Genomic DNA, 23663 nt, shown 5'->3' on the forward strand with positions numbered 1-23663 from the left:
GGAGGAACTTGTGGTGCTGGCCAGCAAGCCCTCTGGTGTGCAGGCAGTGGGCAGTGGGACAGTTGCCCTACTGGCATGAGCAGAGTGAATGACTCCACAGTTGAAAGTTGTGGGGGTGGGCTGCTAGGCAGGGTGTCTGGGAGCCATAGCCAGGGCTCACCGAGATCTGTGAGAAACAAACTCACCCATCGAAACCCAAAGAATGGACTTAGAGTGACAAGAGCGAAACTCCGTCTCAAGAAAAAAAAAAAAAAAAAAAAAAGAATGGACTCAGAAACCTTGAGAACAGTGAAAGTGAGACTTTTAATGATGGTCTTGCAAGATCTGGTGTCTGATGGGCAGGCACACCCAGCACAGTTACAACAAGCAATTTATCCCCTAGTGCATAGGTCCCTCCTCCGGTTCCTCATAGGCTGAGTACTATGGGGTCACAGTCTTCCCGGGAATGGACTATCAGTTGTTGGGTTGGGGCTTTAGGTGTTTTCTTTAGGGTTGTCTTTTGGCATTTTGTTGCAGCCCACAATGCATTGCAATTCTAGTCAGTTCAGTGGCTCCTTAAGGATTTAACTTGTGACCTAAGTAGCTGGGCAAGCTGATAAGAACAGACAAAGCAAGCTGTTTTGCAGACTAGTAAACTTTTATCTCAGACTAAACTTCTTTGGTTTGGGTGAGGGCAACTAAGCGGGAGGGAGGGCCCAACAAACAGGTGTCAGCCATCAAGCAGGGGCCTAGTATATCCTGTTTTTTCTGTAGTTTGCTGACCTAAGTCAATTTAAGGCACTTTGTCTTGGAAATTGACCACTGTATACATTTTTTCCTTCAATTCCCTCCTCTTTTTCTTTTACCCCTATTGATTCCCTTTTCACATTTATTTTGATGTCCTTTGGTCATTAAATTGTTTTAACAGCTATTGACTCTATTAGGCAAGAGTAGATTTGATTTAGTTTTTCATAATAGTTGATATGTTATGGGCATTTGTTTATTGATGGTTGTTTTGGTTAACTTTTGGGTTAACCCTTTAACACAGGATAATGCAACACCCTACAGCTGTTAGGACTCCAGTTACTATTATAAGAGATGTTAGAATGAAGGTCCACCATTCCTTTCCGTTTCCTGAACCAACTTTTTAGCCAATCAGTAAATGGTTTATTAATTCTGGCATTTTTCACCAATTCATTGGCTAGAGTTGTTAACCCTTATAACTCCTTTGTGATGGTTTCATCTGGGGCAGTTTTATTAGGAATGAAAGTGCAACAATTTCCACTCAGCATGACACATATGCTCCTTTTCTCTGCTAAGATTATGTTTAGTGCAAGTCTGTTTTCCCAGGCCATTTGGCTGGTGGCATTTAACTGGCTAGGTACTCTTTTGAGAGCATTTTGAGTATAGTTGATGAATTTTCATTGATTATAATAGATGTAATTAATCCAATTTACATTTTTATTAATAGTTGACCACTAGAAGAGTGCTGATTTAAAACCTAGCAGCTATTTAGCTTTGAGCCTTAAATTCATTAGGTACTCCTTTAGGGACTCCTATTGAGTTAATATAAATGTTGAGATTAAAAGAATTTGTTAGATTTCTCCAACTTCAGTGGCCATGTGGATTCTCATGGATTTTATGGAATGCCAAGGTGAATAGAATGGCCAGTTGAACTAAGGCACAAGTCCTGATCCAATTGGATGGTAATAGGTCATGGAGGTTCCTCTTCCCACAATATCAGTAGACATTAGCCCGGGGTATATGAAGAGCTGAGTAGTTGCCATTGACTAGCCAGTAACATTTAGGATGTAGGTGTAAGTTGAGAGTTCTCCCACGGGCTTATTGAACTCTAGTCCCTGCCTAGAGAGGCAAAAGGAGTATTTTATATTCCCTATGGAGAATGAGGGGATTGCTTTCCTACCTCCACAAAGTAGGAAGGACCAATGATAGACTTTTGTATGTCTTATTTTCCCACGCATCCCTGTGCTGGTATAGAGCCAATATGCAGGCATTCCTTTGGGACTGGTATCCCATCCTAGGGGAGATGGAACTACCTGTGCCTGACACTGCCCAGCAGAGTGGGTGTAACAGTAGCTTTTGTTGAGGGCTAGTACCAAAAATTTTACCCATTCAACCCAGGCATTTACATCCCCATATCTGGTCTTAATTTTTAAAGTCTGCCTTAGGTCAATTATTTCAATTATTATTATTTTTTACTCTATTAGAGTTATTGCCTGGTGGGTTAAAGGAAATGGTGGGGCCAGAAGTTATAGTAACCCTGAGTGAGCTCAAGGATGAGTTGGTGATTAGCCTGAGAGCTAACCATCCCACAAGGTCCCTTCCTGAGATATTTACTCCTAATCCATACTTCCAAGGTTCCTGGTCTAGAGTAGCTGGGTTGTTTATTGTGATTAATATAGGACTGGATTTTAAATTTTCACAGCTACGTTGTGTGGGGCCCTTATATAAATGTATTTTATCCTTTAAGGGTTTGTTTTTGGAAGAATGACTTACCCAGCCTTGATATTCAGTGGTCCACCAGACCTGATTTCAGCTAGTGCAGGGCTTTTCTGAGAGGGTCTGAAAACGGTTTGTTTCAAGTCATAGATATTTGTTTGCCTGTGACAACTGTCTTTGGTGTCCTAAATTCCTTCAAGGTAAAACTTGGCAGGCATTAAATTTTACAGTTTGGGGGATGGAGGTCTGAGTTATGTTGACTATTAGTTTGATTGGATAATCCCTACTTTCCACCCCTAGGACTGGGCTCCATTCAATACTCAGGTTTCCTTTTACCCCTTGTGCTTAAATTAATCCTAACCATATCCATCCCCAATGACAGGGCCCACTTAAAGCTCTCTTCTAGGTTTTCCTTAGAGTTAGCTTTAAGGGGTTCTTAGGTGATTTATACAATTCCCATTTGTCCTTTTCCCTTTTTCTCTTCCTCACTTTTTTTTTTTTTTTAACCAGTCTGTTGAACCAAGTATAACGAGTCCACCCTCGTTCAGCTGTTTCCAAAAGTATTTCGGTGGTCTGGAGCACTTGACAGGGACTGTCCCAGCTTGGGTGGAGCTTGTCTTCCTTCCAAGTTTTAATCAGCAACAAGTAGCCAGGCTGGAAGTGGTGGACTGTGAACTCAGGGGTGGAGTTTGAGTAAGAAGTCCTTTTAACCTAAGAGATGACAGGGTAGAGGATATGGCCAGTATATGATTTTTAAAAAATTGGTCTTTGGTTTCCATAGTAGGAAGGTTTGTAGCCTTGTTTAAATACAAGAGTCCATACAATAACTCAGAGGGGGACAATCCTAAGTCTTTTCTTGGGGCTGTCCTAATCGCAGGGAGCATTATTGGGAGACATTTGGTCCAAAGCATTTTAGTTTTTAAGATGAGTTTGGTAATGTGCTTTTTGAGAGTTTGACTTATTTTCTCTACCTTTCCAGAGGAAGGGGGATGCCAAGGGGTGTGGTAATCCCATCTAATGTGCAAACCTTCCATAATTCTCCTTAGCACCCTTGGGCTAAAGTGGCTTCCATTGTCAGTATTAATATTTTTTTTTACCAGGCCAAATCTGGGTATAATTTGTTTTAAGGTTATTTTGACCACATTCCTGGCTGTGGCAGTTGGGAGGGGCAAGGCCTTCACCCAGCTGGAGAGGTGGTCTACTATTACGAGCAGATACTTTAGTCTCCGTGTTTTGGGCATTTCTGTAAAATGTACTTGAATGCTCTGAAATGGCCTTAACCTAGGAGGTCTTCCTCCAGTAGTCTGTTTTTTGTTTGTTTGTTTTTGTTTTTGTTTTTTAACTACCTTTTTGTTTATTCTCTGGCAGGTCATACAACCCTCACACACTTGTTTAGCAAGTATGTAAATCTCTATACACCTGTAATTTTTGTGGATTTCATTACACAAGACTTTCCCCAATGACTTCCCTTATGCAGTATGGACATCAGTTCTCTCATTATGGGTTTGCTTATTATGACTCTCCCATCAGGGAGCACCCACCTTTCATCCTCAGTTTGAGTGCCCCCCATCTTGCCCAGCTCTTTCTCCTCCTCTTTAGAAAATTGGGGTCTTAATACCACATTAGGGATATCTGGGATTAAGCTACACAGTCTAACTTCTTTCTTCAGGGACGCTTGCTTAGCAGCTTTACCTGCAAGCCCGTTCTTTACAGCTTCTATAGTGTTTCCTTTCTGATGGCCATTTACATGAACTATGGCTACTGGAAGCAGGAGGCTTTTTAAAACTTGTTTGATGATGAGCATTTTTTCATGTGTCTGTTGGCTGTATGAATGTCTTCTTTTGAGAAATGTCTGTTCATATCCTCTAGCCATCAGAGAAATGCAAATCAAAACCACAATGAGATACCATCTCACAACAGTTAGAATGGCGATCATTAAAAAGTCAGGAAACAACAGGTGCTGGAGAGGATGTGGAGAAATAGGAACACTTTTACACTGTTGATGGGATTGTAAACTAGTTCAACCATTATGGAAAACAGTATGGCGATTCCTCAAGGATCTAGAACTAGATGTACCATATGACCCAGCCATCCCATTACTGGGTATATACCCAAAGGATTATAAATCATGCTGCTATAAAGACACATGCACACATATGTTTATTGCGGTACTATTCACAATAGCAAAGACTTGGAATCAACCCAAATGTCCATCAGTGACAGACTGGATTAAGAAAATGTGGCACATATACACCATGGAATACTATGCAGCCATAAAAAAGGATGAGTTTGTGTCCTTTGTAGGGACATGGATGCAGCTGGAAACCATCATTCTTAACAAACTATCACAAGAACAGAAAACCAAACACCGCATGTTCTCACTCATACGTGGGAACTGAACAATGAGATCACTTGGACTCGGGAAGGGGAACATCACACACCGGGGCCTATCATGGGGAGGGGGGAGGGGGGAGGGATTGCATTGGGAGTTATACCTGATGTAAATGACGAGTTGATGGGTGCTGACGAGTTGATGGCTGCAGCACACCAATATGGCACAAGTATACATATGTAACAAACCTGCATGTTATGCACATGTACCCTAAAACACAAAGTATAATAATAAAAAAAAAAACTTGTTTGACCAGTTCCCCATGTACTAATTTTCCCCCTGCTATTTATTAGACCCCATTTTGTCCAGATCTTTCCAAAGATGTGTATTACTCCATAAGCATATTTGGAATTAGTATATATAGTGCCTTTTTGACTTCTACGAGCTTTAGGGGCCTGGTTAAGAGCATATAATTCACAGGTTTGGGTTGACCAGTTACTGATTTACCGTTTTCACATGAGGATTGTTTGTTTCTATTAATGACAGCATAGCCATTATGTCTTTTACTGTTTATTACTTTGGATGACCCATTCACAAACAGCCTCGTCCCATCATGTCCTGGAGTTTCTCTAAGGTCTGGTTTAACTTTAGTTTGACATTCTATGATATTTAACTAGTTATAGTTTGATGCCTCCTCATTCTCGTCTCCTTTCTATAAGAAACTGGCTGGATTCAAGCAAGTATCTATCGTTAAATCTATTGGGTTTATCTATTGCTAAGACCAAATTATTATTAGTAGTAGTAATATGAATTTATATTTTAAAATCCGGGAATTAGTTAACCTTCTTCCAGCTTTTTGATTTAATACATTCCAGACCTGACGTGGGGTGCTTACTACCAGGGCCCCACTGCAGGTCAGCTTCCGAGTTTCCTCCACCAGCAGGGCTGTGGCTGCTACTGCTTACTTGCACTTTTGTCTCTTTGTCTCCTGTCTTTTATGGCCTCTCTCTCTCTCTTTCTCTTTTCTTTTACACTCGTTCTTCCTTTTACATTATCTTTCTCCCCAGATTCACCGTCTGTGTCTTTGATCTGTCTTTTCCTCTCACTTATTTTCTTTTTCTATTGCTTTCTCTGTCATCCCCTGTTTCCTCTCTCCCTCACACTCAGTTTCTCCTCTTTCTGTCTCTCTCTGGCCCTCTACCTTTGCTGTTTCCTCCCCTTTCTCTTTCTAATTTACCTTCTTATTTTTTCTCTTCCTCCCTTCCCAGCAAACAGAATATTTACAATTGATATCATCTCAGCCCAAGTATAAAAATTGGTCCTAAAAATTGATCTACCTGCTTTGCTAAATCGAGGGGATTTTTAAAGAGTGGCCTTATTTCCTTTTTAAAATTCCTAACCTCAGTACTTGTTAGAGGCACACTCACAAATCCAACTTCTTCCTGTCCCATAGGGACGTCTCTAAGAGGGTACATGTTGGACATCTGCTGTTTAGAAGGAATAGGTAAATTCTCAAACATTTTAAAATGTTGTTCCAGTTTTTTTCCTTAAGTTTGGGTAAGGATTTAAGAGAGCATGGGGTTTAGCTCCTTTATGACCCCCAGATTCCTCTTCCTCTTGCCTTCCTGTTGCCTCCTAATCTCCCTGCCCTCTACTTTATGAGATGTACGGGGCAGGGGGCAAGCACGTTAGGGGATGCCAGGGATTTCATTGGGCGAGGGCTCTTTCTTATGCTCTTTTTTTTTTCTTTAAGGGGAATCATGGGGGTTAATTTACTAATCCAACAAAGAGCGTAACCTACCTCCTCTTGTGAGGATGGAGTTTTATTATTTACATAGAGAATTCAGTTTGGCACACTCAATCCTCATCTGAGCCAAATTTAGGCCAAAAGACTGAAGGCTGATTAATGGGCTCCTCGGGCCAGATAAAACAGCAATATTTTATTATCTTTTGCTTCTCCTTGTCCCTGGTTTGCGGGTTATCCCTCCAAACCTGCAGCATTTTCCCCAGTGGATTATCTGGGGGAATTTTAGAGGGGGTCTCTTTAGTGTCCTTTTTCCTTTGTTCCCTAAGCCTAGAATTCTTATTTCCCATTTTTGGTTAGTCTCTGTGTCTGAGCTTTTTCCTGTGTACTCAGCCCCCACACTGTAAGTTTCTTGGACACCTCAAGAATGGCTTTGTTTGTCTCCAGCTGTTTCCTCGTGGGAGAATTGGGACTCTGCACTAGCTTTGTATCTAAGGTTACATCTTAGTCACACACACTCAACCTCTGAAAATGCCCAACCACCAAGGCAGTACTTACAGTCCAATTTTCCTACCTTGCCTCATGCCCAAGTTTGCCTACTTGCCGTGGTGCCTGCTTTTCTCCCTGTGTCACTTCCATTGTCTTCTGAATAACAGTCTCAGGTTTGTCTTTTTCTTTTGTGGGGAGCCAGGACACCCAGACAGAGCAGGCTACCTAAATCAGGTGGGATATGTCTCCCCTCTCAGCTGGAGTCCCACTCCATGCAGGCACAGAGCTCCCCATACGGGTCACCAGGTTGTGAGAAAGAAACTCACCCATCCATACCCAAAGAATGGACTCAGAGACCCAGAGAACAACGAAAGTGAGACATTTAATGATGGTCTTGCAAGACAGGTTGTCTGATGGGCAGGCACACCCAGCACAGTTACAACAAGCAATTTATTCCCTAGTGCACAGATCCCTCTCCCGGCTCTTGATAAGCTGAGTACTATGGGGTCACAATCTTCCCAGACATCACCTATCCGTTGTTGGGTTGGGGCTTTAGGTGTTTTCTTTAAGGTTGTCTTGTGGCATTTTGTTGCAGCCCACACTGCATTGCAATCTCCGTCAGCTCAGGGGCTCTTTAAGTATTTGACTTGTGACCCAAGTAGTTGGGCAGGCTGATAAGAACAGACAAAGTGAGCTGTTTTGCAGGCTAGTAAACTTTCAACTTACACTAAACTTCTTTGGTTTGGGTGAGGGCAACTAAAGGGGGCGTGGGGGCTACAAACAGATGTTGGCTATCCAAGCAGGGGCCTAGTATATCCTGTTTTTTCCGTAGTTTGCTGACTTAAGCCAATTTAAGGCACTTTATCTTGGAAATGGACCACTGTATACATTATTTCCTTCAGTTCTCCAGCTCCAGTCAGAGCTGAAGTGAGCCGAAGTGAGCTGGAATGAGCCAGGAGGATCAGTGGGCTGGCCCAGGCCATGGGAACAGAATAGAAGTTAACTGACCACTAATTTCATCAGTCGGCCCTAGACCAAGAACTTGGTCAGTTCAGTCCCCTTACAGCAGGGGGCAGCAAAAATCCAAAATGCAGCAGAAGAATCCCAGGCTTTCCTTCGTGCCTGACCCACCTAGGGCCTGGGGTTCCTGTCCTGAACCCAGATGCCATCAGTACAGGACAAGGGGGAAGGGGATAAAAAATGCTAAGCAGAGGTAAAAGTTATGTTGATTGAGTTATTTCCTAAAATGAGATTTTCTTAAACCAGAAGAGACAGAAATACAATCTAATCAGAAATTTTATCTCCACCTCAGGTGGGTCAGTTGCTCAGGAAACAACATTATATTCATTCAAACTAAAGAAGTTGCTTGTTCTTTATACATTTCCATTTAGCACATGAATTTTGCTATCCTAAAAGGCCTGATCTCCCTTCATCCAGCTAAACTGGGAAAGAATCTCCAGGTACACACCTCTCCAGCTCTGGTTTAGCTCCTGCTTCTCTCTGCTCTTCTCTGTGTCCCACCTTTAGGTCTGGGAAGCAGGCATAGATGCAGGTTTTAGTTGTGTCTCAGCTGGCCTCCACATGACACCCCTGATGCCCACCACCTTTCACTGGCTCCTTAAATTGGGTGCCCCACTCATGCATCAAGGATCAGCTCAGCACCTCCCCTCCTGGAAGACTTTCTGAGTTCTACCCCTCCCTGCCTTTCCCTTCATTACCCAACCAGTCCCATTTGATCCCTCCTGCCTAGCTTCCTAGAACACTTAAAAAAAAAAATTTTAAAATAATTTTAAAATTATAATTTATAACAATTTTAAAACTATAAAAATAGTATTTTAAAATTGTTATTGATTTAATCTCACTACTCATTATTAGTCTCTTCTGGTTTTCCATTTCTTTCTGATTCCATCTTGTTAGGTGATATGTGTCCAGGAATTTATCCATTTCCTCTAGATTTTCCAGTTTATTAGATTATAGTTGTTCATAATAGTTTCTCATAATCTTTTATATTTTTGTGGTATCAGTTGTAAGGTCTCTTTTTTAGTTTCTGATTTGTTTATTTGGGTCTTCTCTCCCTGTTTTTTGGTTAGTATAGATAGTAGTTCATTGTTTTTGCTTACCTTTTAAGGAACTTTTTATTTTATGGATACTTTGTGTTTTTTTTTTTTGTTTTTTTTTTTTTTTTTAGTCTCTATTATTGTTTAATTCCACTCTGATTTTTATTATTTCTTTTCTTCTACTAATTTTGGGTTTGTTTTTTCTTGCTTTACTAGTTCTTTAAGGTGCATAATTAGATTGTTTATTTGAAATCTTGCTGTTTTTGTGATGTGGGTTTATTTTTGCTATAAACTTTCCTGTATCACTGCTTTTCCTGTGTCCCACAGGTTTTAATATGCTGTGTTTTCATTTTTATTTGTTTCAAGAATGTTTTAAATTTCCATTTAAATTTCTTCATTTTCCCAGTGGTCGTTCAGAAGCATGTTGTTTAATTTTCATGTATTTGTGTGGTGTCTAAAGTTCCTATTAGATTTCTTGTTTAATTCCATTGTGATCTGAGAAGATATTTGGTATGATTTTCATTTTTTAACACTTGTTGAGACTTGTTTTGGTGGCCTAACATACAGTTAATCCTGAGGAATGTTCCATGTGCTGATGAGAATACGTATTCTGTAGTTCTTGGATAAATGTTCTATAAATGTGTCTTAGGTTCATTTGGTCTAGTGTCCAGTTTAAGTCCAATGTTTCTTTGTTGATTTTCTGTGTGGATAATCTGTCTAATAATGAGAGTGGAGTGCTGAAATTCCCCACTATTATTGTATTGGAATCTATTTTTTTTTTCTTTAGATCAAACATTTGCTAATGAAATTGAGTACTCCAGGGTTGGGTGCATATTTAAAATTCTTATATCCTCTTGGGCTGGGCACGGTGGCTCATGCCTGTAATCCCAGTACTTTGGGAGGCCGAGGTGGGCGGATCACCTGAGGTCAGGAGTTCGAGACCAGCCTGACCAACATGGAGAAATCCCATCTCTATTAAAAATACGAAACTACCTGGGCTTGGTGGCGCATGCCTGTAATCCCAGATACTTGGGAGGCTGAGGCCGGAGAATTACTTGAACCCAGGAGGCAGAGGTTGTGGTGAGCTGAGATTGTGCCATTGCACTCCAGCCTGGGCAACAAGAGCAAAACTCCGTTTCCAAAAAAAAAAAAAAAAAAAAAAAATCTTATATCCTCTTGCTGGATTAATCCCTTTATCATTATATAATGACCTTCTTTGTCTTTTATTTTTTACTCTTTTTGACTTAAAGTCCTTTTTGTCTGATAAATCTAGGAACTTCTGCTCACTTTTGGTTTCCATTTGTGTGAAATATCTTTTCTTCTTCATTTACTATTTACTTTTGGTATATATATGTCTTAACAGGTAAGGTGCATTTCTTCTGGCCGCATGTAAAGCATAGTTAGATCATGTTTGTTTGTTTGTTTGTTTCCACCCACTCTATATATGTTAAGTGGAGAATTTAATTTATTTACTTTCAAGGTTATTTTTTATATGTAAAGTTTTCTTCCTGTCATATTGTTAATCGTTTTCTGGTTGTTTTCATATATTCTTTGTTCATTTCTTTTCATCTTCTTATTTCTCCTTGGGGTTTGCTGGTTTTCTGTGGTGGTGCCCTTTGAGTCTTTTCCTCATTTGTATGTTACTTTACCAATGAGTTTTATACTTTTATGTGTTTTCATCATGGTAACTGTTGTCCTTTTGTTTCCAGGTTTTAGGCCTCCCTTGAGCATTTCCTGTAAGGCTAGTCTAGAGGTGATAAATATCCTCAGCATTTGCTTGTCTGGGAAAGAGTTTATTTTAATTTCTCTTTTATTTATGAAGGGTTTGTCAAAGATCAGATAGTTGTAGATGTGGTTGTTATTTCTGAGCCTGCGGATAATTAATTGTCTGTTCCATACCATACTGTTTTGGTTACTGTAGCCTTGTAGTATAGTTTGAAGTCAGTTAGCTTGATGCCTCCAACTTTGTTCTTTTTGCTTAGGATTGTCTTGGCTATGCAGTCTCTTTTTTGGTTCTGTGTGAAGTTTAAAGTAATTTTTTCCACTTCTGTGAAGAAAGTCAATGGTAGCTTGATGGGGATAACATTGAATCTATAAATTACTCTTGGCAGTATGGCCATTTTCAAGATATTGATTCTTCCTATCCATGAGCATGGAATGTTTTTCCATTTATTTGTGTCCTCTCTTATTTCCTTGAGCAGTGGTTTGTAGTTCTCCTTGAAGAGGTCCTTTACATCCCTTCTAAGTTGTATTTGTAGGCATTTTATTCTTTTATTAGTAATTGTGAATGAGAGCTCACTCATCATTTGGAGCTCTGTTTGTCTGTTATTGGTGTATAGGAATGCTTGTGAATTTTGCACATTGATTTTGTATTCTGAGACTTTTCTGAAGTTACTTATCAGCTCCATTCCTGTTCTGCTCCCTCTACTGGCTGCCAGGTAATTAATTGTCTTCACTGCAAATGTAAGCTGTTATTTCTCAAGGCTACCAGGAAGCTGGAGAGGGAGAGATGGTTCCAGTGCTACCAAATTAACTGTTTTTTTACCAAGATTCAACAATGTTTCTTGAATAAATTCTTCTAGAATTTTGAAAAAGTTAAATCTGACCATTTTTGTCTGTTTTTCCACTACTTTTATGCTGGGCAGATTTGTTTTCTTCTCCATTAAAAAATAATTTAAAATTTAATTTTAATTTTAGATGCAGGGGGGTCCATGTGCTGGTTTGTTACATGGGTATATTGTATGATGCTGAGGTTTGAGTATGGATCCTGTCATCCAGGTAGTGAGCATTGTACCCAACAAGTAGTTTTTCAACCCATGCCATCATCCTAAGCAAATTAATGCAGGAACAGAAAACCAAATACACATGTTCTCATTTATATGTGGGTGCTGAACATTTAGAACACAGGAACATAAAGATGGGAACAATAGACAGTGGGACTGCTGTGGGAGAGGGATGGAGAGAGGGCAGATTGTTAAAGGTCCTTCATCATTTTTGCTGATGTCTTCTGTAGCAGCTTTTAGATTTTGAGAACTGTTTTCTCACTCTCAAATTTAGCTGTTTCCAGAGTTCAATAGATTTCATCTAAGGTAGATGATGATCGTGGGGTTGAACAATAAAATAACAAAGTACACATATTTATCTAATTAATAGCATAAAATTTTATGAGATTGCAACCTGTTTTATTTAGTGTATGCAATAGTTATATTTTCACCTAAACTGTTTTCTGAACAAGTTCCAATTTATAGAAATTTCATGTGATTTACACAATATATGGTTTTTAATGATGAATAAAACTGTATAGACATTCATAGATTACTAATGAACTTGAAAATATCACTAGAGTTATCAAAAAAAGTTTTCCATTAGTCTATGAACAATGAATTAAAAGTGAATACAAAAATCTTCTAACAAAGGGATAAATATGAAATGTAGAACATTGGAAAACACAACTTATTGCTAAACAGTTTTCAAGTAAGAAATACAATGTAATAATAAATATATGAAAAGGTAATTTGCTAAGTGATATGCTAACAAGATACAAATACCACATACAAATAAGGCATCCCTTTATGTGTACAGAAATAGTAAGGATGACTTTTAAGGAAAATAACCACTAGATGTTTTCTCTGGGTAGAGAGATTCACTATTTAAGGGGGGTAGTAATCATATATGTGATTAGCAATGACTTCTGACAATAATGCAAAATGGCTCTTGGAGGAAACTTATTGAAGGTTTGAACTTTAAATTTTACAGATAGCAAATTATGTATTTATTTATCAACTCAGATACTTAAAACGCTATACTCCATCTCCTTACTGTGCCTTTATGATGTCGCTGGCAGATTTTATAACTTTCTGGTCACTTTCCAGGGTTAAAGACTTCAGTCCAGCACAATTTAAAAGATTTCCCTGCCCTGTCAGCTCAGACCTAAACCATGCCCTGGAAATCTGCATTGGCAAACAGTGGGTGGTCTGATCTACTTTCCTGCATTGTTTCTCCTTCTCTCTCTCATTCACATGGGGTTTCTTTTGTATATATTCTTATTGGGGTCTCAGTGGACAGTTTGGATGTGTGCTGCAGACTTTATAATCAGAAATGCCTGTCTCTGTCCCTCCCCGCAAGTAGTGCCCACTGTTCATTGTTCCTGTCTTTAGGTCCCTGTGTTCTAAATGTTCCGCACCCACTTATAAATGAGAATGTGTGTTGATTGGTTTTCTGTTCCTGCGTTAATTTGCTTAGGATGATGGCATGGGTTGAAAAACTACCTGTTGGGTACAGTGCTCACTACCTGGGTGACAGGACCCATACCCAATCAGGAATGCCTCCCCAAATCCAGGGCACCTGGCAAGCTCTTTCCAGCATCCCCTCACTGTTCTGTATGCTGGCAGTCAACCCAGCACAGCTGAGCATCTGTCTTTCCACAGCACATCAAGTATCCAAATGAGATACAATACTTCATACTCACTTTCCTGCAGGGACCCCCAATATCTCAGAGTGATTTTCTTATCAACTCTTTGCTTGGCTTGAAAAATGGGAAAAACAAACTCTCCTTACTCACAAGGGGACAAAAGGTGAAAATGTCACAGCTATTATCCCAAAGATATAAATTCCTTACTCCAAGAAACAATCTACTTCAAAGAATGCTTCTAGAATGTCTAGGCCAGTCTATATATAGGCTGATTAGATGTGCCAGTGGTGATCTTGGAACTGGTTCTGCTTTTTTTTTTTTTGAGACAGAGTCTTGCTTTGTTGCCCAGGTTAGAGTTCAGTGGCACAATCTTGCCTCATTGCAACTTCCAGGTTCAAGCAATTCTCCTGCCTCAGCCTCCTTAGTAGCTTGAATTACAGGCGTGCACCACCACGCCCAGCTAATTTTTGTGTTTTTAGTAGAGGCGGGGTTTCACTATTTTGGCCAGGCTGGTCTCGAACTCCTGACCTCAAATGATCCACCTACTTCGGCCTCTCAAAGTGCTGGAATTATAGCCATAAGCCACCCCGCACAGCCAGTTCTGTTCTTTTATAGTATGCTGGAGGCATACCAGGCAACTCCTTGTCACAGAATGTTGGGGTACTGTGGAGAGGGAGTGTGACAGGGTTAACTTCCTGGAACTCAGGATACAGAAGCTTCAAAGTCCATCCTCTGAAAGCTGCCTAGGCCTCACTTCCCCCCTGAGGCCTTGATGTATTCTCTATCCACCCTCCAAAGTCAGCTGAATCCTTAATGAGGTGGGCATGGGTGGGGGGTCTTAATTTATTTCCACCCATCTCCATCTTTGTCCCCCTGTTCATGGGTATCTGTGATGGTACAGGGCTTATGTTTGGTTCCTGAGAGAGGCTACTTTTCTTATCTGTTATTATAGGCTGAATTGTGTCCTCCAAAAATTCATATGTTAAAGTCCCAAGGCTGGGACCTCAGAAAGTGACTATATTTGGAGACAGGGTATTTAAGGAGGCAGTTAAGTTAAAATGAAGTCATCAGGTGGGCCCTAATCCATTATGGCTGGTGTCTGTATATGAAGAGAAAATTAGAACACAGACATGCACAGAGGGAACACCATGTGAGGACATAAGCAGCAGATGGATGTCTGTAAGCCAAGGAGAGAAGAAGCAAAGCCCATCAACTCTCGATGTAAGACTTCTGGGCTCCAAAATTGAGAGAAAATGAATTTCTATTGTTTAAACCACTTTGTGGCACTTGGTTATGGCATCCTAGCAAACTAACACATCTGTCTTCCAAGGGTTTCTATGTCCAACATTTCCTCCAACTCTGCTCCTGTTATTTCTTATTTCACAGCCATGTCACACACTCGTCCAAGTCTCTTGAGTAGGGCTGTAAACTCTTGGATTAGGGTTTTAGCACTTCTCTGCACTGAGGAAGAGGTGGAGCATCCAGTTTGCCTTACACACATGGGACGGTAGGGGGCGACAGAATCAGAGGCAGGAGTTCAGAACTGGCAGTACATCCTGGAGATTTTGCTGGGCTCCAGTGATGAGGATAGGCGAAGAGCGGGAAGCTGCTGAAGAGGTCACTGCAAATCCCCTTCTCTTTCAAGACCTGATGGGATGCTATCAGTCCCAAGTAATCAGAGTGAACTGTGTTTTCCTCTACAAAGCATGCAACTGTGGTCTGCTTTTTATGTGGTGTATCTAGTTAACATAGTAAAACATATGTGATTACTATGTGCCACGTACTAAAGTGCTTCAATAAATTTCTATATTGTAAATAATATTTTAATTTTATACTTTAGTTTTATTATATCTTATATAAATTAGCACATACATACAGCCTAAGCCAGGCTTGTCCCTGTAAAATATTTATTATATTTTATCTCACACACCCCCCCCCAAACAACCCAGTTAATTGACCTTCTTATTGTCCTTATTTTATAGAAACCAAGTTCCTTCCAGAGAAGGTAAGTATCTTGCCCAAAGTTGAGTTGGGGGCAAGGCGCAGTGGCTCACGTCTGTAATCCTAGCACTTTGGGAGGCCATGGCGGGCAGTTCGCTTGAGCCCAGGAGTTGGAGACCAGCCTGGACAACATGGTGAAACCCCACCTCTACAAAAAACACAAGAAAATTATCCAAGTGTGTTTGTGTGCACCTATAGTCCCAGCTACAAGGGAGGCTGAGGCTGGAGGATCACATGAGCCCAGGAAGTCGCGGCTGCAGTGAGTCATGACTGTACCACTGCGCTCCAGCCTGGGTGACAGAGTGAGACATTGTCTCAAAGGAAAGTAAAAAATTGAGTTAGGGCTCATATTGGCTCCCGAGTCTGTGCTTTTCACCTCTGGCTGTGTAGCTCCCTTGTGTGTGTCCTGACTTCCACGTCCAGCTTGTATGTTCTTATGTGTCAGGGAATGTATCTTGCCCATTTTCATGTCCATTCCTTTAGTCTCTCTTTCCTCACTCAGTCTTGTTCTTGGTGTTTGGGAGACATTTGAAGCTTAATAAATATTTGCTGAATTATTGACCTCTCTTGTCATTTCACAGTCAAAAACTAAGGTTCACATCCAAGGCCCCCAAACATCTTGACTCCTATAGTTATTGCAAGGACTGACAGGGCGAGGTTCTTTGACGTTTCAGTCCCAAGGAAGCAGGGACCTATTTTAATAGAGATTCCCTGATTTTTCTTTTAAGATTCCAACTTCGGCAGGGTGCAGTGGCTCATGCCTATAATTCCAGCACTTGAGGAGGCTGAGATTGGCGGATCATGAGGTCAGGAGATCGAGATCCTCCTTGCCAACATGGTGAAAACGTGTCTCTACGAAAAATACAAAAATTAGCTGGGCATGGTGGTACATGCCTGTAATCCCAGCTCCTCAGGAGGCTGAGGCAGGAGAATCACTTGAACCAGGGAGTCAGAGGTCGCAGTGAGCCTAGATCACGCTACTACACACCAGCCTGGCAACAGAGCGAGACTCCGTCTCAAAAAACAACAACAACAGATTCCATCTTCAATAGGTCTTGTTTATTTCACATCTCTGACTTTATTTAAGCTAACTCTATGAAGTATGCTGCATCACTATTTTATAAAAAGAAGAGGTTAAGGAGGGGGAAAGAAACACACACTGAATGCCTTCCATGTGTCCGGCACCATGCTAGTGAGTTTAGACTTGCAGTCTAATTTATTCTCAGACCAACCCCCAAAACATTAGGCAGTATTTTTTCCATCATTACAGATATAGAAACTGAGGCTGAGAGAGATTAAATAACTTCCCTGAGACCACAGGCCAGAGATTCAAAAGGAGTCTGACTTCAGATTGGATTTTCCTACCACACCACCAGGGGGTGTCTCAGCAAAGGAGTGACAACTCAGAGAGCCTGAGTCTGGGCTCTGGGAGATTTAGGATTTGTGTTTGTACTTAGGTTGTTCAGAAAGTGACCTGGGGTGACTTCACTGGACAGCCCTGAATGAAGACCAAAATTCCTTTCAACTCCAAGAGTCCTGGGAGAGCAGGTTTACATCCCTCATCCCTAGTTTCCCCCTTGTCCTATGGGACAGGATTGCTGTCCCCTGAGGGAACTCCAGCTAGCGAAGGGTCTTCTCTAGCTCCACTGAGAGCTACAGCATCTATAGTATTCTTGAAGGGGCTGAAATTCAGCAAACATGGGTTCTGGGCCTGCTACTTTCTAGCTGTGTGGCGGAAGCCCAGCTGCATCTCTGTTCTGGCTCTGGGTCTCCGTTCTCTCATCTGGGGAGAAATCAACCCTGACCATTGCATGTACCACTGCCCAGCACTCCTTCTATGACTTAGGCCTGAAACCCGGTGATTATAAATTCATTCCTTTATTTTGAGAGTTGGTATCTATTGAAACACAGATATATTCCCCAGGCAAGGGCCATGCTTAATCGTGAGTAAGTTTCAGATGGTTTACAGAGACTGGATTTTGAATGGACAGGAGAAAAGGAAGAGAGTCTGAGGGCACTGGCCAAAGGTGAGATGCCCAGATCTGAGAGCACCCCCAGGGGAAGGTCCGCCTCCCCAAACCACTTCACAGTGGTTGGTGCCTGACACATGGAAGGCATTCAATATGTGTTGCTGATACCAGAGACTCAGAAACAGGGCACTGGCACTCATAGTTTTTTGCTGCAACCATCCAGTTCTCCTCTCTGAACCTCAGTTTCCATATCTGTCCAGCCATTGTCTACTATAGTTGGATTCAACTGGATTCAGCTCACAGCTTGACTAAGGTTGCCTTCCCACCAGAGTTAGTACGGCCATTAGCATGGATGCAGTCCCATCAGAGGAGGCAGACTGAGCTCTGCCTGGCAACCATTACCTGCCTCGCTGTCCATTCTCCTGGGTGGACCTCTGCCCTCTCTGAGCATCTTGGCTGGGAGTTGGTCTGTGCCTTAGCTTCTAACCAGAAGTTAAGGAGCAGGGCTGGAGGTGGAAACACCAAGGAGAATTGTTTTTCTGTTTACTATGGAGCAGTGGAGAGGGACATGGTTAACCTTCATTTCTGACCCTGAGTTGTGCCACCCTGGGCATGCTAGTGAAATAATTGACATTTCACTATTATTGGGAGGCATCCCTGTCCTGGTCTGCTAACAAGTGGAATAATATCTATTATTTATTTAAGCAATTACCTCAATTGACATTTGCTTTCCTTTTTACCTTTCTCATATTCTGACTTCCCAAGCTTTGAGTGAGAGAGGCAAAAACACCCAGGAGAAGATAGCACATATTCACACAGCACTTTACAGCCTAAGGAACACTTTTATATTCACTGTTTAATTGAATGCCCATGGTATCTCTGGGAGAATGGTCATGGCTGGGTGAGATTCTCTTCCTGTAGTTCCATAGGAACCTGCTTCTCCTTTTATAGCTCTGGCAATAATTTTAAGTCTTAATGTCTGTCTTTTCTAATTAACTGTATTTCATGAGATCAGGAGTCATGTCTCTGTTCACTGCTGTGTTCCCAAAGCCTAGCATATAACTGCTGCTAAAAAAAATTATTTTGTTTTCATTCCTGAATAGATGAAAAACCTCACTGTTCCCACTTTATAGATGAGGCAACTGAGGCCTCAAGAAGCGAAGTGACTTTCCCAAGTTCATCTAGCTAATTGATGGCAAAAATGGGATCCTTTCTGGCTCCTAGCTGAGAAGGTTGAAAGGGTGGGCAAGGGTATCTGTGGGAAGTCATCTGCCTCCTGCCAGGCCTTTGGAGTGGAAGGCAACTCCAAAGAGAGAAGAGTGTTATGTCGTCTATCAGCACTCGTCACACTGCCTTACAAGTGAATGCCTGTGTATCTGCCTGCCTCAACCCGGCCCTGACCCAGAGTGGGGATGTCCTAAGGACAGGGCTGTGTTTAATTTCCATCTGTGTCATCTGGGTTGAGCATGATGCCTGGTAAGTTATCAGTACTTAATATGTTTTTGAGGACTGAATGACGGATTGATGGAGGAACCTTCCAATAGCAGCTCCAAATGTCTTGTATGTGATGCTGTAGGTGCAAGGTCAGGGTGAAGCTGCTTGAAGCCAGGCTTGGCCCTGAGTGGAGACATTATGAGGTGTTGTTGATAGTGCTGGGTATTGACCAAGTTCTTGGAACTGTGAGCCCCAGAGCACAGGGCCTGTGGGAAGCCTGCGAGACACTTCCACCGGATCCACCCGAGCAGGATGGACTCGCAGAGGCCATCGTGTCCAGCCTCCTCGTCTTCCACTGGAGGACACACTGCTGCAGAGGGGCAAAGTGACTGCCCAAACCCAGGCACCACCCCACGCGACATTCTGGTTCCTGAGGGCCTGCAGAACCAGCTGGTGAGAATAGGGTGCTCATTCTCTAGTCATCAGAGGAGTCCTATAGGGGTCAAGGCAGGGTCACAAAGATTAGCCATCAGGTTCATTCTTGCTTTCTCATGCTCTTTGGGGCAGGACAGTGTTTGCCCTCAGTGCTGTCTTCCAGGTAGGCACCAGGAATGGCTGAAAGTGTCACTGACACTCAGCTCTCACCTGGGGGTCTTTCCTGCTGTGGCCTTACCTCCTGCACCCCCTAGAACCACTGACATCACGTAAAGCTGTGGGGTTATGTGAGAGACAACACCACTCACAGGGTGGCTTTGATTGTCATCAACATCATTATTTGGTTATGTTTACATCATTATGATAGTTATTATTGCACTTTATGGATCACCACATACTTTGCTATATGTGATCTCATTTGTTTGGGTAGCATATAGTTGGCCTCCATTTTATAGATGAGAACACTGGGGCTCGGAGAAACAGTGTGATGTGTCCAAGGTTGCAGAGTTAACACGGCAGAACTGAGACTCAAGGGCAGATTTCCCTGTTCCTTATTCAGTTCACTCTGCTTAATGGATTCCTCTTCCACTTTAAAGATATGAATGGCTCACCACTGGTCATTGAGGCTTACACGCCTATTAGAGTGGATTCCCACCACTCTTATCTCCTGGATCCCAGTGAGAAACGTGGAACCTGGTGACCCTCTTGAGCCTAGTGTTTCCAAGACAGGATCCTTCTATGGTGCTAGGATGGCTTGTGGGAGAGATACACATGGAAAGCCCCAGGAAAAGACAGGGCTGAAATGAGGAAATAGCAAAGGGTTTCAGGGCACCTGCTATGTACCACAGAGGATGCCCATGGACTGTGAAGTTTTCTAACTCAAGAGGCTTTCTACTCAGGTAAATGAGCATTTGTGTCTAAGAGTCTTGGGATTGAGGGGAGGTCACCTCTGTTCTGGGAAGCTGGCTTTAGCCTCATGCGTGAGTTGTCCAGATGCTCACAGAGGCTCACCCTGCTCTCTCAGCCAGCTCAGTGGCACGTGGATCAGCTCCTTCCCTCTCTCCTTCCCTTCTTTCACCCCCTCCTTCCCTCCTTTCCTCCTTCCTCCCTCTTCCAAAAATATTCAATAAGCATCTACTATGTTCCAAACATCCTCTGTGTTCTAAGGATTTAATAATAAACTAGAAACCTAAAGAAAGAAACTGTCTCCGGTACATAAAGAGTTTGGTCCAGGGACCAAGCTCTATACCAGAGAAACCCTGAGCACTTGGAATGTTGCAAGTGGGAACTGACAGAGGTTCAAAGTGCTGGCCTCATCCAAAGGGCCTCCACAGAGTAACCCCCTTGGGAGGGCAGTAACTGAACCCTCATGCAGCTCCCTGGGGCAGAGGGGGACAGCAGCAGAAGCCAGGGGTCATTTTTCCCCTGAAATCTTCCTAAAGCCCGCTGGGCTTCCTGTCACTCAACTAGGCAATTAGCAGCTGAGAGGACACTCTATGGGCACTGCAAGACTCTTCCTTATGTTACTCTTCCCCGGGCTCCGCTCCGCTCAGATGTGGCCACTGAGGAGGCAGTTCAGACAATGGAGATGGGAAAGACATGGGAAGGACATGGGGCTCAGTGGCTGGAGTTCTGAGTGCTGGTTCTGGCTTCTGGAGCCAGTTTCATCCCCTGGATGAGGAGGGATGGGCCAAATCTCTGACAGACTCCTGGTGACCTGTGGAGTCTAAGAATAACTCAAGCAGGACCTGGTGTCACTCAATTTATCTAATAAGGGATCCAGAATTTCCAGTGCTTAAAAGCTCCTGTTTGCCTGGCATCCCAGGGAGACCAAGGCAACACACTGATGAGAAGTGACTTCATCACAGTTTCCACCTGTATCAGACTGAGTCAAGGTCAGAACCTGCTGCACAGTGACCAGGCTGGCCTTGTGGGCCTCCTCCCTCCACGACAATGACGACAAGCTCTCAGTCTTTCATTCCTTCATTCTTCACTCAGCAAGTATTTGCTGAATGCCATGAACTCTGTGCTGAGCCTTGAGGATACACAGTGATGAATAACCCCAGCGTCTGTCTCCAAGCACCTCTGAGTATTTATGATACACAGCCTCTGTGATATCCCCCAGCATCATGGCGGAGTGCCCAGACCCCACTGTGGAAAGGCTCAGAATCTAATAAAGAGGTGATCCTGTTGGGGAGCACAGAGAGTGCCAGGCACCTTGCCAGGGAGGCATTCCATTACAGGAGCCAGTGCTGGGACTGTCTCAGAAGGTTTCCTAGAGAACAGGAGCCTGAGAACATGCAGGAGTGGAGGAAAAAGGGTGTTCTAAGCAGAGGGTGCATGCAGGCGCATTCAGGGATGGTAATAATTTGAGGAGGCTGTAGTGTCCGTATAGTGCAGGGACATAAGGCTGGGCAGGTAGAAGCTGCCAAGTTATGAAGCATCTAGGCACCATGTGGAGGAACTTGACTTTTTTTTTCCTCTGTGGGTAATAGGGAGCCCTTGAAAGTTTTAAATAGACTCAGACTTACCTTTTAGAAACAGAAATGGTGAGGGTCTGTCTGAGGAGAGGAGACAGTAGGGCTGGGAGGAGGAGCCTGGGTGCATGATTAGACGTGGAGGTGAGGAAGAGGGAGAGGGTGGGATGCCTCTCAGCCTTGGGTCTTGGGGACATTTACTGAGGGAATTAAGGAGGCTTCAGAGGAGGTAACGATGATGGGTCCTATTTGCATCGATGACTGTAAACTGTGGAATGTGGCTTATATCGTCAGAGGGGAGGGTAAAAGAGAAGGAGTTGGGAGGAGGGAGGAGAGGTCCTTATGATGGAGGGCATGGCAGAGGTGGAGGGACAGAGGATGAGTAGAGGGGAATATGTAGAGGGGAAGAGACTGAATTCCCTGGGGGGAGTAATCTGCAACCCTAGGACAGACATAGCCATATTCCCAGACTGCTTTTTTGGATATTGGTGAAAAGCCTGGCACACAGGCAGCAGGAAATTCTTGGGCATTTCATCATTAACCTAGAGACTTCAGGCATGTGTGAAATTGCTCCGACTCCTGTAACGTGACTCAGTCATACTCCGCCTGTCAGACACCGGAGCATGACTGAGCAGGCTCAGAGAAGTCCTTGTACCTCAGGGCAGGGAGAGCCCAGAGCTGGGCGGGCATAGGTGGGTGGGATTGGGAGAGGGGTGGAAAGAGAAGCCCCAACCTATAACCATAAATACTAGTTGCTGGGATACGTGGGTGTCTTTCCTCTTTGTTACAAGTGAGATTCACTTTCTGCCCTGTGTTTTTAAGTTATCAACAAAATCACCACTACCTGAAGTAGAATGTCCTGTAGGTGGGAAGAGAGAATTGTATTTGCTGTTCATTTCCCATCTCTGTTCATTTCTTCCTTCCCTTCTTCTCCTTTCCTTTTCCCCTTCCTTCTATCTATCCTTCCTTCCCTCTTTTCTTCCTCACTGCCTTTCTCTTCCCTATTTACTATGCTTACCATGTATCCAGACTAGAGCTAACCAAGCCCCAGTTTTACAAAGTTAAATTAAATTTCTTTAGTCTTTGGAGCATTGACATAGTCAATTGAGCTTTGAAATCTTGATGGGGAAGACAGTATCTTTGGGTGGAGGGAAACTTTTTTCCCAATTGTGGGTGCAAGATCTGCCTCTGGGGTGCTAATTTCAGCTCAATAAACACTGGGTTTTTTCCATACATGAGCCATGGTTTGAGACAACCCACTGGAGGTGAGTCAGAACAAAGCAGGACTCACATCCTCAGTCCCTTCTGGAGTCAAGACCTGGGAACCCCGAGGCAACCAGGGTACCAAGGCTGACGCTTGTGTGGGCCTCAATGTCTCCTTCCCTCCACTTGGCTCCATTCAGCTCATGTTCCTAAGGCATCCAGTATTTTCCTAGCTCCATGCTTTGAGAAATTAATAGAAGGATAACATGTAGCTCCTGCTTCCAAGGAGTTCAAGATCTTGCAGGTAAATGATGTCCACATATGGAGCAGGCAGTACTGTGCAGGCTGTGATTAAACATCTGAGAAGCGAGTTGGCCAGTGAGGCTACTGGAGACCAGGTAGGCGGTGGTGGCATGTGAACTGTAGATGGATGCAGAAGAAAGGGCCATTCTGAGCCTCAGGAGTAATGGGACTGTGTATAACTCACTTCTTCCTTATGCCTACAGAGCAACGCATGGTGCCTGGTGCTTAGTGGAAACCAAAACACCTGCAAAATAAAATGAAAGCATCAAATGTCACTTCTGATCCTTTCAGTCTATTTAGTACCTCTGTGTTAATTTAAACAGCGTATCATCCAAGTAATGCATATTCATTGCAGAAAATCAGAAAAT

The sequence above is a fragment of the Theropithecus gelada genome, chromosome 1, assembly GCF_003255815.1.
Source record: "Theropithecus gelada isolate Dixy chromosome 1, Tgel_1.0, whole genome shotgun sequence".
NCBI classification, from domain to species: Eukaryota; Metazoa; Chordata; class Mammalia; order Primates; family Cercopithecidae; genus Theropithecus; species Theropithecus gelada.